The 11,836-nt window shown below is 35.8% G+C and overlaps 1 pseudogene; it reads right to left on the bottom strand.

Annotated features, from left to right (window-relative positions):
- Window positions 1-10,178: 10,178 nt before the first annotated feature.
- LOC105078248 (intersectin-1 pseudogene) lies at window positions 10,179-11,307 on the bottom strand (annotated as a pseudogene).
- Window positions 11,308-11,836: the final 529 nt, after the last annotated feature.

Genomic DNA, 11,836 nt, shown 5'->3' with positions numbered 1-11,836 from the left:
GTACTGTCTTGCCTGCACACCCCAAAATTCAACCTGTTCACTTCTCAAAATAGTAAAAATATTCACACACAGCTGTCAGCATAAACAAAACTGTGCTCTCTGCATCACAGAGAGAGTGTTTGTAGAAACTAAAACACAAGCGTGGCTGAGTCTGTCTCTACACAGGTTTAAAAAGTTATCATTTATATAAGAATCAGCAGTATACAGCATGTTTAAAAAATTTGAAATAAAAATATATAGCTAAAGGCTTGCAGCTGAAACAAAAAATTCTGAGATATTATCTAACTGAAAATAGATTTTAAAGCTTATGGTACAACTTTACCAATACATCATATCACATAGGTAGTCCCTAACCATCATGTAACATGTGTGTGTGTGTGTATAACATAGCAGAATCCTTGGAAGTTAGCGGTCACAAAAAACACACTTATTATCTCTGATAAAGTTCAAGGACATTTAAGAGTTGGTAGAATGAAAAGACCATTGATTAACCGTTAGCAAATAGAGATACTAGCTTCACTCACATCCATCTTCAGCTAGACATATAGCCTTAAGCAAGTCATTTGGACTTTATGAGACTCAATCCCTAAAGAAGAGGCAATTATACTTATTGTGATAATCAAATGAAGTAATAAATGGAATATAAATGAATGTTATTAAACACCTATAAGAATGCCTGGTAATAAATGAATCAATTTTCTTTTCTATTGATGGCTAGATAAGGCAATTTTGGTTTTGGTATGGAATTTTTTGGATTTATTTATGTATTTATTTTACAATATCATAGTTTTTAAATTGAAGGATAGTCAATATACAATATTTTATGTTACAGTATACAATATAGTGATTCACAATTTTAAAGGCTATACTCCATTTATAGTTATTATAAAATATTGGTTATATTCCCCATGTTGTACAATACATTCTTGTAGCTTATTTTATACCTGATAGTTTGTACATTTTAATCCTCCACCTCATCTTGTCTCTCCCCCTTCCACCTCCCCACTAGTAACCACTAGTTTCTTCTCTACATCTGTGAGTCTGTTTCTTTTCTGTTATATTCACTAGTTTGTTGTATATATATTTTTTAGATTCCACAAGTAAGTCATATCTTACACTATTTGTCTTTCTCTGTCTGACTTATTTCACTTAGCATAATGCCCTCCAAGACCATCCATGCTGTACACCAGAAACTAATACAACATTTAAAATCAACTGTACTTCAATTAAAAAGCAAACAAACAACCCACTTAAAATATAGGCAGAAGAACTGAACAGACATTTTTTCCAAAAGAGGAAATGCAGGTGGCCAATAGGAACAGGAAAAGTTGCTCAACATCACTAATATCAGGGAAATGCAAATCAAAATCACAATGAGATAGCATCTCACACCTGTCAGAATGACCATCATCAAAAAGAACCACATAACAAATGTTGGCAAGGATGTGGAGAGAAGGGAACCCTTGTACACTGTTGGTGGGAATGTAAATTGTGGCAGCCACTGTGGAAAACAATATAGAGGTTTCTCAAAAACCAGAAAATAGAACCACCATATGGCCCAGCAATACCAGGTTTTGGTAGTAGTATTTTTAAGAAAAAAGTAAGTTTAGAGGAAGGGACAGAATGATGAATAGGTACAGTATAAGGGGATTTTTAGGACAGTGAAACTATTCTGTTGATACTGTAATTATATTTGTCAAAACCCATAGAACTATAAACAAAGAATAAACTGTAATGTAAACTATAAACTTTAGTTAATGACGTATCAATATTTTTATATTAATTGTAACTCACGTACCACACTAATGCAAGGTGTGATAACAGGAGAAACTGTATGTTGGGGGAGGAGTTTATGGGAACCCTGAATTTCCTGTACAATATTTATGTAAACTCAAAACAGCTCTAAAATCTGCACCAGCTTAAAAACTTAAATTCATAACTGTTTAAAAAGAATGAGAATGTGAAGGGAATGAAAAGGAGGAATAAGGGTGGGTATGACAGGGAGAGAAAAGCAGGGTATGCAGCTAGAGGAAGAGATATACAAACCAAAGGGGTGAACAATGTGACAGATAGAGAACAATAAAGGGAGAAAGCCAGAGATGTAAGGAGAGAATGTGAAAAAAAAAAATTAGAGAGAAGCAGGGAAAAAGGAAGAGCCAAGAGTCAGAATTATTTTCTGATGTCACACTTAGGTTTGGCAGATGGTTTATGAGTGTGTCGTAAAAGAGAGAGATTCAAACTGGGATACACCTGCTCTAGCAGATATTCAGGGACTTTCCAAGGGATACCAAGAAATCATAAACCTCCAGTCTCTCCTTGTTCATTTGTATTTCTGTTAAAAAATGTTAGAAATGGAGTATTCTGTCACTCTTGGGATGTGAAATATGAAAGTAACTATTTTTGATGTGAGAGTAGGGGGTATGATGGCAATTTTTGTTTAATGACCTCGCTTCTTCCATCCCTCAACCATTGGAAAAGGATGCATTGCCCTGTGAACATGGGTCCACTCAAGTTTAGGGGCTTGAATTTCATAAAATCTGGGGAGCCCTCATTATGAAAAAGAATACAACTTTTTTTAGTAAAAGATTATGTGCAAAATGACTACTTGGAATGAGGAAAGAAACACCCAAGAAATTACATTGGTTTCAACTTTGAAAATGCTGACAAATAATAGAAGTACCACAGTTCAGAAAAACCACTTTTTATTAACTACCCGAGTGAAAAAAATTCCTCATCTTTCCTGTTTTTTGCCTGCATATGTTTTGAACATTTCTTCATTTAACAGTTGGGTAACATCATCTCTTACGGACAGAATGGAAAGATAATTCAATCTTTTCCTCTAGCAGGCTTGATGGAAAATTATTTTCTTAGTATCGACAACATAGAACATTTTCCATCAGATTTACGACCATTACTGGTACTATTGGTAACTGTTTAAGATTGTTGCCAAATGTAGGAAGTGTCTTTCTTATATGACTGCTGAGATTTGCAAGAATTTTCTCAGACTAGCTTCTTGTTTCTCCTATGCTACCTACAAATTTCCTGTAGCGATGATGATGAAGGTCGCTTCAGCAGACAAGTTCACATTTTGGCACTGTAAGTTCACATCGTGTCATGATGTGAGGAGCATGTCTGTATTAGGACAGCTATAGGAGTAAGTATACATGATCACGACTACTTGACAGTAAATCTTGTAAAAATATCCCATCAAACCCAAAGTAAATGTTTCTTCAACTCCCTTTTCCTTTTGTTATTTTCTCCAGAAAGCCTGAGGCCACTGCAAGCACAAAGTTAGTGATGAAGGAAGGGAAGTCAAAGTGAAAAGAGTCAGCAATTAGGGCTGCACTGTCTTACTGTTACACATTTTATAAAAATGTAGTGACTACGTGACCACACTGCTTGTGCGCCTCCGAGATCTGGCTTTGGAAAGCTGTGTCATCCTTGTTGTTTCAGCTTCTTCACCTTCACAGAGTATTTACTAAAGGGAGAGGCAAATGGCAAATCAAAAAAAAAAAAAAAAAAAAATAGAAAAAGTATGACCAGCAAGAATTAATGAATACTAAGAATGATCTCTTTTTCGCATATTTAAACATAAGCAATTTTAAAAACTATTTTCAATTTCCATTTCCAGGCCTGGGTATTAGCAGGGAAGAAATGAACCTTTAAATATCTGAAGAAGCTTAATGAGCTGATTCCCTTGAAAGTTACTTGACTATTTTCAGGGGCTACCAAAATTTTCAATGTACACTGGATGAAATCTATGGGTAAAATTTTGTGTGCTTTCTTTAGAACCTGTGTATATTATGCAAAAGGAATTTTAACTCTACTTTACCAAATCAGATAATTGTAAAAGAACAAAAAACTAAACCAAAAAAGAATTGTACCATACAAAAAATTTATTACAGTGCAGTTATTCTAAGTGCATTCTGTCATCAACTTAATTCATTTCACAAAAAGTTTAATATAATCCACTTCATCACAAAAAAATACAATTATATTTTAAGTGCTCAATCAATAATTAATTTTAGAAGTAGTTTATTATTTCATGAAATATATAGAAAAAGTATAATTGTGATGTTTTAAGATATTGATGTTATCTCAGGGCTTTAAAATGTGGTTTTGATTTAATTATTCTCACATGCTAAGCAACATTTATGGAAGGCATATAATATGTTACTTCAGAAATAAATTATAATCTTTAAACAGTATATTGGATTATAATAAGCTATAGGACAAGAAATTAATTTTCTTACTTTTATGAATTAGTATGATGCTAACAAGTTAGTTATATTAGTGATTTTAAAATTTTGCTGTCTTTTGTTCTCATTTCTTGATATGAATATTAAGACTGTATCTGAATAAAAAATGAGTAGACTTTTTCTGAAAGTTGGATTGGAGTGACTGTTGACAAGAGATAACTAGGCTTGCTTATTGAGATATATATAAACTATTTCCCCAAATTGAAGGACCTAAATCTGCATCTTGAAGATTTGGATTGATCAAGTTATTTAAACATCTGATGAAATAAGAGCATTTAATAAAAATTATTGTTACAGCAAAGTTGTATTGAAACAATCAACGTTTAGATTTTTCTTTCTGAATCTATTGGATTATGTAAAGTGCTTCAAGCAGGCATAATTAATAGGCATTTGATAGATCTTAGTGAAGCCTTTTGGTATACTTCCCAGAAGTTGAGAAACTGAAAGATTCTACTGACTAACAAAGATTTTTGCAAATTAGGTCATTTCCAATTCTTTTCTTTCAAGACATTTGAAGGGAGGACTATTCAAATTGTCGGCTCATACATCATTAAGAATAATTTTGACAATACATCACTATATGATACTTGGCATATACGTCAAGAAGAATGTGAAGAATTGATTACCATTAGTACACAATTCCTTTTATTCTCATCTCCTTATTTAGATGAACAAGGTCTCTCAATCTTTACAAAAATAATCACAGGAATTAAATTGAATTTGTGCTGTGCCCTATTTCACTCTAGTAATAAACAGTATTCATTTACAAATACATGAACTGATTAAAGTAAAGCAGCTTTAGTTATCTCATCATGAGATTCATTTCCAATTAAACTTACTCTTTTCTTCCAATACATTTCCAAGTTTGTAGCATATTATATTAATTGTGTTATGTTAATGTATTACTAATAAGTCTAATAATAATTCAATCCAGAAAATCATTTAGTGCCTTATGGTTAGAGAGAATTTAACAAAAATAAAATTCTAATTTATATACACATTTTGTGACAGATATGTATATTTTATAAAATCAATAAGACTCAAGAATAAAATATAAGGGGATAAAAATATAGAGATGGTAAAATAGAATTTCAATGAGAAAATGAAATATTATAACTTTTCCTAATAAAAAGTAGCCTGTTCGTGAATTTTTTAATTGAAATTGTGGGTATTAAATTATGATGACATTTGGAGTTCCTTGGATACACGTATTTTTATTTTTATTTTTATTTTTATTGTGGTAACAGCATGTAACATGACATCTTCATAGATTTTTAAGTGTCCGATACAGTATCGTTAACTATACGCACAAGGCTGTACAGATCTATAGAACTTACTCATCTTGAAAAACTTAAAATTCATACTCATTGATGAGAAACTTCATATTTTCCCCTCACCCTGGTCACTGCTTTTGTGAGTTCAGCATTTGCAGATTCCACATGTGAGGTCATACAGTGTTTGTCTTATGCCTGGTTTATTTCATTTAGAAAAACGTCCTCCAGGTTTATATAAGTTGTCGCGAGGAGCAAGATTTTCTTCAATTTTGAGGCTGAGTTATATTCTGACAAACACTTAGATTGTTTACATATCCTGGATATTGAAAATGATACCTCATTGAATGTGGAGGTGCAGATATCTTTTTGAATTAGTGTTTTCCTTTTCTTTGCAGAAATATCCAGAAGTGGGATTGCAGGATCATGTGGTAGACCTATTTCTAATTTTTCGAGAAAACTCCATACTGTTTTCCAGAGCAGTTGTATCATTTTGCATGCCCGTTAACAGTGTACAGGGGTTTCAGTTTCTTCGCATCCTGATTCAGACTTGCTATCCTTTTTTTTTTTTTTTGATAATAGCCATCTTAACAAGTATGAAGTGATATTTCATTGTTTTGATTGCCTTTCCATGATGATTAGTGATATGGAGCATCTTTTCATATACCTGTTGGCCATTTTCATTGGCTACATTTTTTTAAATTATAGTTTTACTTTTGTTTTAAAACAATATTTATAGTACACCTGAATTTTCACCATCTGAAACTTATAATTAAGATTCTTAGATGACTATTTTAAAATATGCAAAATGTTCATAGTTTTTAAAAATAATTTTAAGGAATACAGGAGAAAAATATTTGAAGGTTATTACTGTAAATGCTATAAAAAAGCTTCTGATACTATGGTTTTTAAAAAAAAATAATTTCATTATTCTTGATGGAACATATAACTTAAAAGTTATATAATACTATTATGACTATAATGAAAATTAGTTGTCTTTTCCCAAGGGTCAGCAAACTAGACCCCACCAGCTATTTTTGCTTTAAAGGTTTTATTAGAACACAACATCTATGTGCATATGTTTCTAAATTGTCCGTGGCAGCTTTCACACTATAAGGACAGAGGTGAGTAGCTGCATTAGAGAGCAGATGGTCTGCATATGCTAAACTATTTAGTATGTGGTCCTTTCTTGTAAATGTTTTTCAGCCCCTGCTCTATCACATCCTGCTCCACTCTGAGTGAAGAAGAAACTAAAACTCTTTATTTCTTCTGATATTTCACTCTACGTTTATGAATGTCAGGTATATTTTTATTATCCTACATTAAAAGACAAATACACACACATACACACACACGCACACACGCATACACAAGTGCTCCCAGCAAACACTTCCCTTTTTGCTTAAATTAGTATAGAATTTTTCAATTACTGTGACTAATTGTTAAAAACTGACACTTTTTATTTCCTTCCTGTGCAATCTTGACTTTCCTGAAATTAAAATTATTTTGATGTGTCCAAATAAAAAACAGTATTAATATAAACCTCAAAAACCTTTGTACATCGCTGGGAGTTTTCAGCAGGATTTCACTCATATACTCCTAATATAAGTGTAGAATAGTGTACAAATCTTGTGTGTGGCTTGACAAAATTTTACAAAATGTAACTGCTACCCAGAACAAGCTATAGAACATGAGGAGCACCCCACAGTGTCTCTGTGTTCCCTCCTAGACATTCCAGCCCCCAAAGTAACCACTGCTATGATTGCCATTATGATAGATTTGTATTCTTTGTTCTTGAACTTGTTATAAATAAAATCATACAACAAAACTCTATTGTATCTTTTGTCATTCATGACAGTGAGATTTATTCATGTGGTTGTATGCAGGTCATTACCTCCCATTAGCGTGCCTGGCTTTGCAAGAAACTGTCAAACCCTCTTCCAAGATGGCTACACCATTTTGCACTCTCACCAGCAATGAAAGAGAGTTCCCATTGCCCCACATCCTTGCCAGCGTTTGGGTTGTTGGTGTGTTGGATTTTGGCCATTCTAATAGGTGTGTTCTGGCATCTTGTTGTTTTAATTTGAAATTCCCTAATGACACATGATGTGGAGCATCTTTTTGTATACTCATTGCCATCCGTATATTTTCTTTGGTGGTGTCTATTCAGATCTTTGGCACATTTTAAAATCAAGTTGTTCATTTTCTAATTGTTCACTTTTAAAAGTTCTTTGTATTTTTTTGGAAAACAATCTTTATCAGATGGGTCTTTTGTAGATATTTTCTCTTAGTCCTTGGCTTAACTTTTTACTCTCTTGACAGAGTTTTTTGCAGAGCACAAGTTTTTTTGTTTTTTGTTTTTTTTAATTCAGTTATAGTCAGTTTACAATGTTGTGTCAATTTCTGGTGTACAGCACAATTCTTCAGTTGTACATGAATATACATATATTCTTTTTCACTATAAGATATTGAATATGATTCACTGTGCTATACAGTATAAACTTGTTTATCTGCTTTATATATACCAGTCAGTATCTGCAAATCTTGAACTCCCAGTTTATCCCTTCCCACCACCCTCCCCCCAGCAACTGAAAGTCTGCATTCTATGTCTGAGTCTGTTTCTGTTTTATATATAAGTTCATTTGTCTTTTTTTTTTAAGACTCCACATATGAGTGATATGATATGGTATTTTTCTTTCTCTTTTAGGCTTACTTCACTTAGAACGACATTCTCCAGGGACATCCATGTAGCTGCAAATGACATTATGTTGTCATTTTATGGCTGAGTACTATTCCAGTGTATACGTATACCACATCTTCTTTATCCAGTCATCTGTCAATGGACATTTAGGTTGCTTCCAAGGCTATTGTAAATAGTGCTTCTATGAACATTGGGGTGTAGGTTTCTTTTTGAATTAGGGTTCCTTCTCGATATATGCCCAGGAGTGGGATTTCTGAGTCATATGGTAAGTCTATTCCTAGTCATTTGAGGAATCTCCATACTGTTTTCCACAAAGGTTGCACCAAACTGTATTCCCACCAGCAGTGTAGCAGGGTTCCCTTTTCCCCACAGCCTCTCCAGCATTTGTCATTTGTGGGCTTTTGAAGGATGGCCATTCCGACTGGTGTGAAGTGATAACCTCATTGCAGTTCTGATTTACATTTCTCTGATAGTTAGTGATATTGAGCATTTTTTCATGTGCCTATTGGTCATTCATATGTCTTCATTGGAGAACTGCTTGTTTAGGTCTTCTGCATATTTTTGGATTGGGATGTTTGGTTTTTTCTTATTAAATCATATGAGCTCTTTATATATATTGGAAATCAAGCCCTTGTCAGTTTCATCTTTTGCAAGTATTCTTTCCTATTCTGTAAGTTGTCATTTTATTTTGCTTATGGTTTCCTTTGCTATGCAAAAGCTTATAAGTATAACTAGGTCCCATTTGTTTATTTTTGCTTTCGTTTGTATTGCTTGGGTTGACTGCCCTAGGAGAACATTGCTGAGATGTATGTGAGATAATGTTTTGCCTATGCTTTTGTGTAGGAGGTTTATTGTGTCTGTCTTATGTTTAAGTCTTTAATCCATTTTGAGTTTGTTTTTGTGTATAGTGTAAGGGAGTGTTCTAGCTTCATTGATTTACATGCTGCTGTCCAGATTTCCTAATACCATTTGATGAAGAGACTGTCTTTATTGCATTGTATGTTGTTGCCTCCTTTGCCAAAAATTAATTCACCAAAAATTGTGGGTTCATTTCTGGGCTCTCTATTCTGTTCCATTGGTCCATATGTCTGTTTTTGTACCAATACTACGCTGTTTTTATTACTGTAGCTCTATAGTGTTGTCTAAAGTCTGGGAGGGTTATTCCTCCAGCCTCATTCTTTTTCTTCAGTAATGCTTTGGCATTCCATATAAATTTGTGATTCCATATAAATTTTTGTGATTCCATATAAATTTTTTTATCATTTTTTCTAGTTCTATGTCCTGGGTAATTTGATAGTGATTGCATTAAATCTGTAGATTGCCTTGGGCAGTATGACTATTTTAACAATATTTATTCTTCCAATCCGGGAGCATGCTATATCTTTCCATTTTTTTAAAGTCTTCTTTTTTTTTTATATATATATATGAAGAATTTAATTATCTATACAAATAAATAATTCAAAAGGTTGTATTACAGTTGTTAAAGCTGCAGGTTTATTTATTTATATATTTTACATTCATGTTCATGAAAATACTGAAGCACCAGGGAACAAGGAGGAGACCTCATTCCCTGCACCGTGTGAGCGGAGAAGGACCTCTGCACAATCACCAGCACAGAGTCCCCAAGGGGAGAGGCAAAAACAGACCACTACTGTTACAAAGTCATTAGTAGAACCAGTAGATGGTACTCAAGGCGCCCCTCCCCCGCCCACCCCGCCCCGCTTTCTGTGCTGTCGGCAACGGTGTTTTTGAGAGCTTCCAACTAGTGTTTAAAAGACAAACATGGCTTCAGCTACAACACATCCAACACATCAACGGACCATGAGCTCCATTCATATTAATCTGTAGAAATTCTACAGTCTAGTTAAAAAAATGTAAACATTGGAAATTAATTGCAGGGAGACTTCTATACATTCTTTCTTGTCAAAATTGCTTGTTCAAAATATGTCATTCTAAGGCTCTTTTCAGTGTGAGAAGTGAATCTCTGTGCAAACTGTTCTGCTGAACTTGTTTTAATTGGTCACTGAGTATCTGTTTTTCTGGGATAAGTCTTCCAAGCATTTGTTGAGACTCCTGTAATTGCTGCTGTAGATGGGTGATTTCAGCAATTTCAGCTCTCTAGATTTGTTTGCGCTCTCAATCTCGCCTCCGGGTCGTCAATCGACATCTGATATCCTGAAGTTTTCCTTCTAGTTGATGCTTTTTATCATTTAGAGCTTCTAATTCAAATTCCAAAGTCTTCTTTGCTTTTAGCACAACTATGTCCTCTTGTTAACTTTGTTTCTTTGATTTAATAGTTCTTGTCTGCTGTTCCATTCCCATTCAAGTTGTCGTTGCCTTTCAAGCTCCCATTTTGCAGCCTCTCCTCTCTCGATTTCTTTCCTCCGCTCCTCCTCCCTCTGCCGTTCTGGTTCCCGCTGCTCTTCCAGCTGCTTCTCCAGCTCCAGTTGTCTTTTGCGCTCTTGCTCCTGGCGCTCCCGCTCGTTCCGTCCCTGCTCCGCCCGCTCCAGCTGGGCCAGGCGCTCCTGCTCTTGGCGCTGCTGCTCCGAGAGCGCTTGTCTCCGCTTCTCCAGTTCCAGATGGCCGCACTCGAAGTTCTCACGCTTCTTATCTTCGAACGTGACAGGTAGTTTCGTTTCTAGTTGTTGCTGTTCGTCTTCTAAAACTGGTTCCTCCGGCAACCTCTGATCTACCGATGTTGAGCTTATGACAGATATCCCACTGCCAGATCGAACTCTTCTAAAGGAGGGTGGAATGTATTCTGGAGGCAGGACCGGTGGCAGTGGTTGGCCAGACATGGCTACATCAATCAGGTGCATAGCCAGGGTAAATTCTTCTGCTGTGAGTTTTCCATCTTGATCAATGTCAGAAAGACTACATATTGAAGCCAGCTGAGCCTGTGGTAAACTTGACTGCATAAGTATAGTTCTTGCTTGAGGACCTGTTAAGTGTCCACTCATGGTTTTGTCATGACTATTGAATAACTGTCTGTATTTCAGTCTGGAGGACTGGGCAACGGCCCACTCTGCGGCTGGAGGGACACTAGCCACATCAAATGACTGTGCCTTCTATACCTTAGTGTTTAGCTGTGACCCTGGACCAGATCTACTAAAGGAAGAACTCTTTGGCAATGTGGCGGCAGGATCAGCAAATGCAGGCAGCGGCCGTATGACCGGGGGTGCCCCATCTTTTGGTGGCACCTACCCCTGCCCTGCTGTATGAACTCTGCTCACTAGCTCCAAAGGCCCTCCGGTCGCACCCCTGGTCTGTGCTGCTCCAAGTGCTGGTCGACGGGTGACTCATGTCTCCTCCCAATGCTGACTGGGCATCCCACTAGTGCACGTTAGATGAGCAGGTTGCTGCCCCACTCAGTGCAGCTCCCCTCTGCACATCAGGTCCTCGCTCTGTAGGCAGGCTCTGAGAAAATGGCAGCACCAGCTTTCGCCCTTGCTCTGTGCCAGAACCCCACTCCTTGTTCATTTGTCTTAGAGGCACAAGTTCACAGAGGCACCAGGGCAAAGTGTTCCTATCTGCCTGGGGCTGTAAACAAATCTCAGTATCGCCTACGAGGTTGTGGAACCCTTAGGTAGGGATTCAGGTTCCCA

The sequence above is a fragment of the Camelus bactrianus genome, chromosome 35 (assembly GCF_048773025.1).
Source record: "Camelus bactrianus isolate YW-2024 breed Bactrian camel chromosome 35, ASM4877302v1, whole genome shotgun sequence".
NCBI classification, from domain to species: domain Eukaryota; kingdom Metazoa; phylum Chordata; class Mammalia; order Artiodactyla; family Camelidae; genus Camelus; species Camelus bactrianus.
The sequence above is the reverse complement of the archived record's forward strand: the minus strand, read 5'-3'. Positions and strand labels throughout refer to the sequence as shown.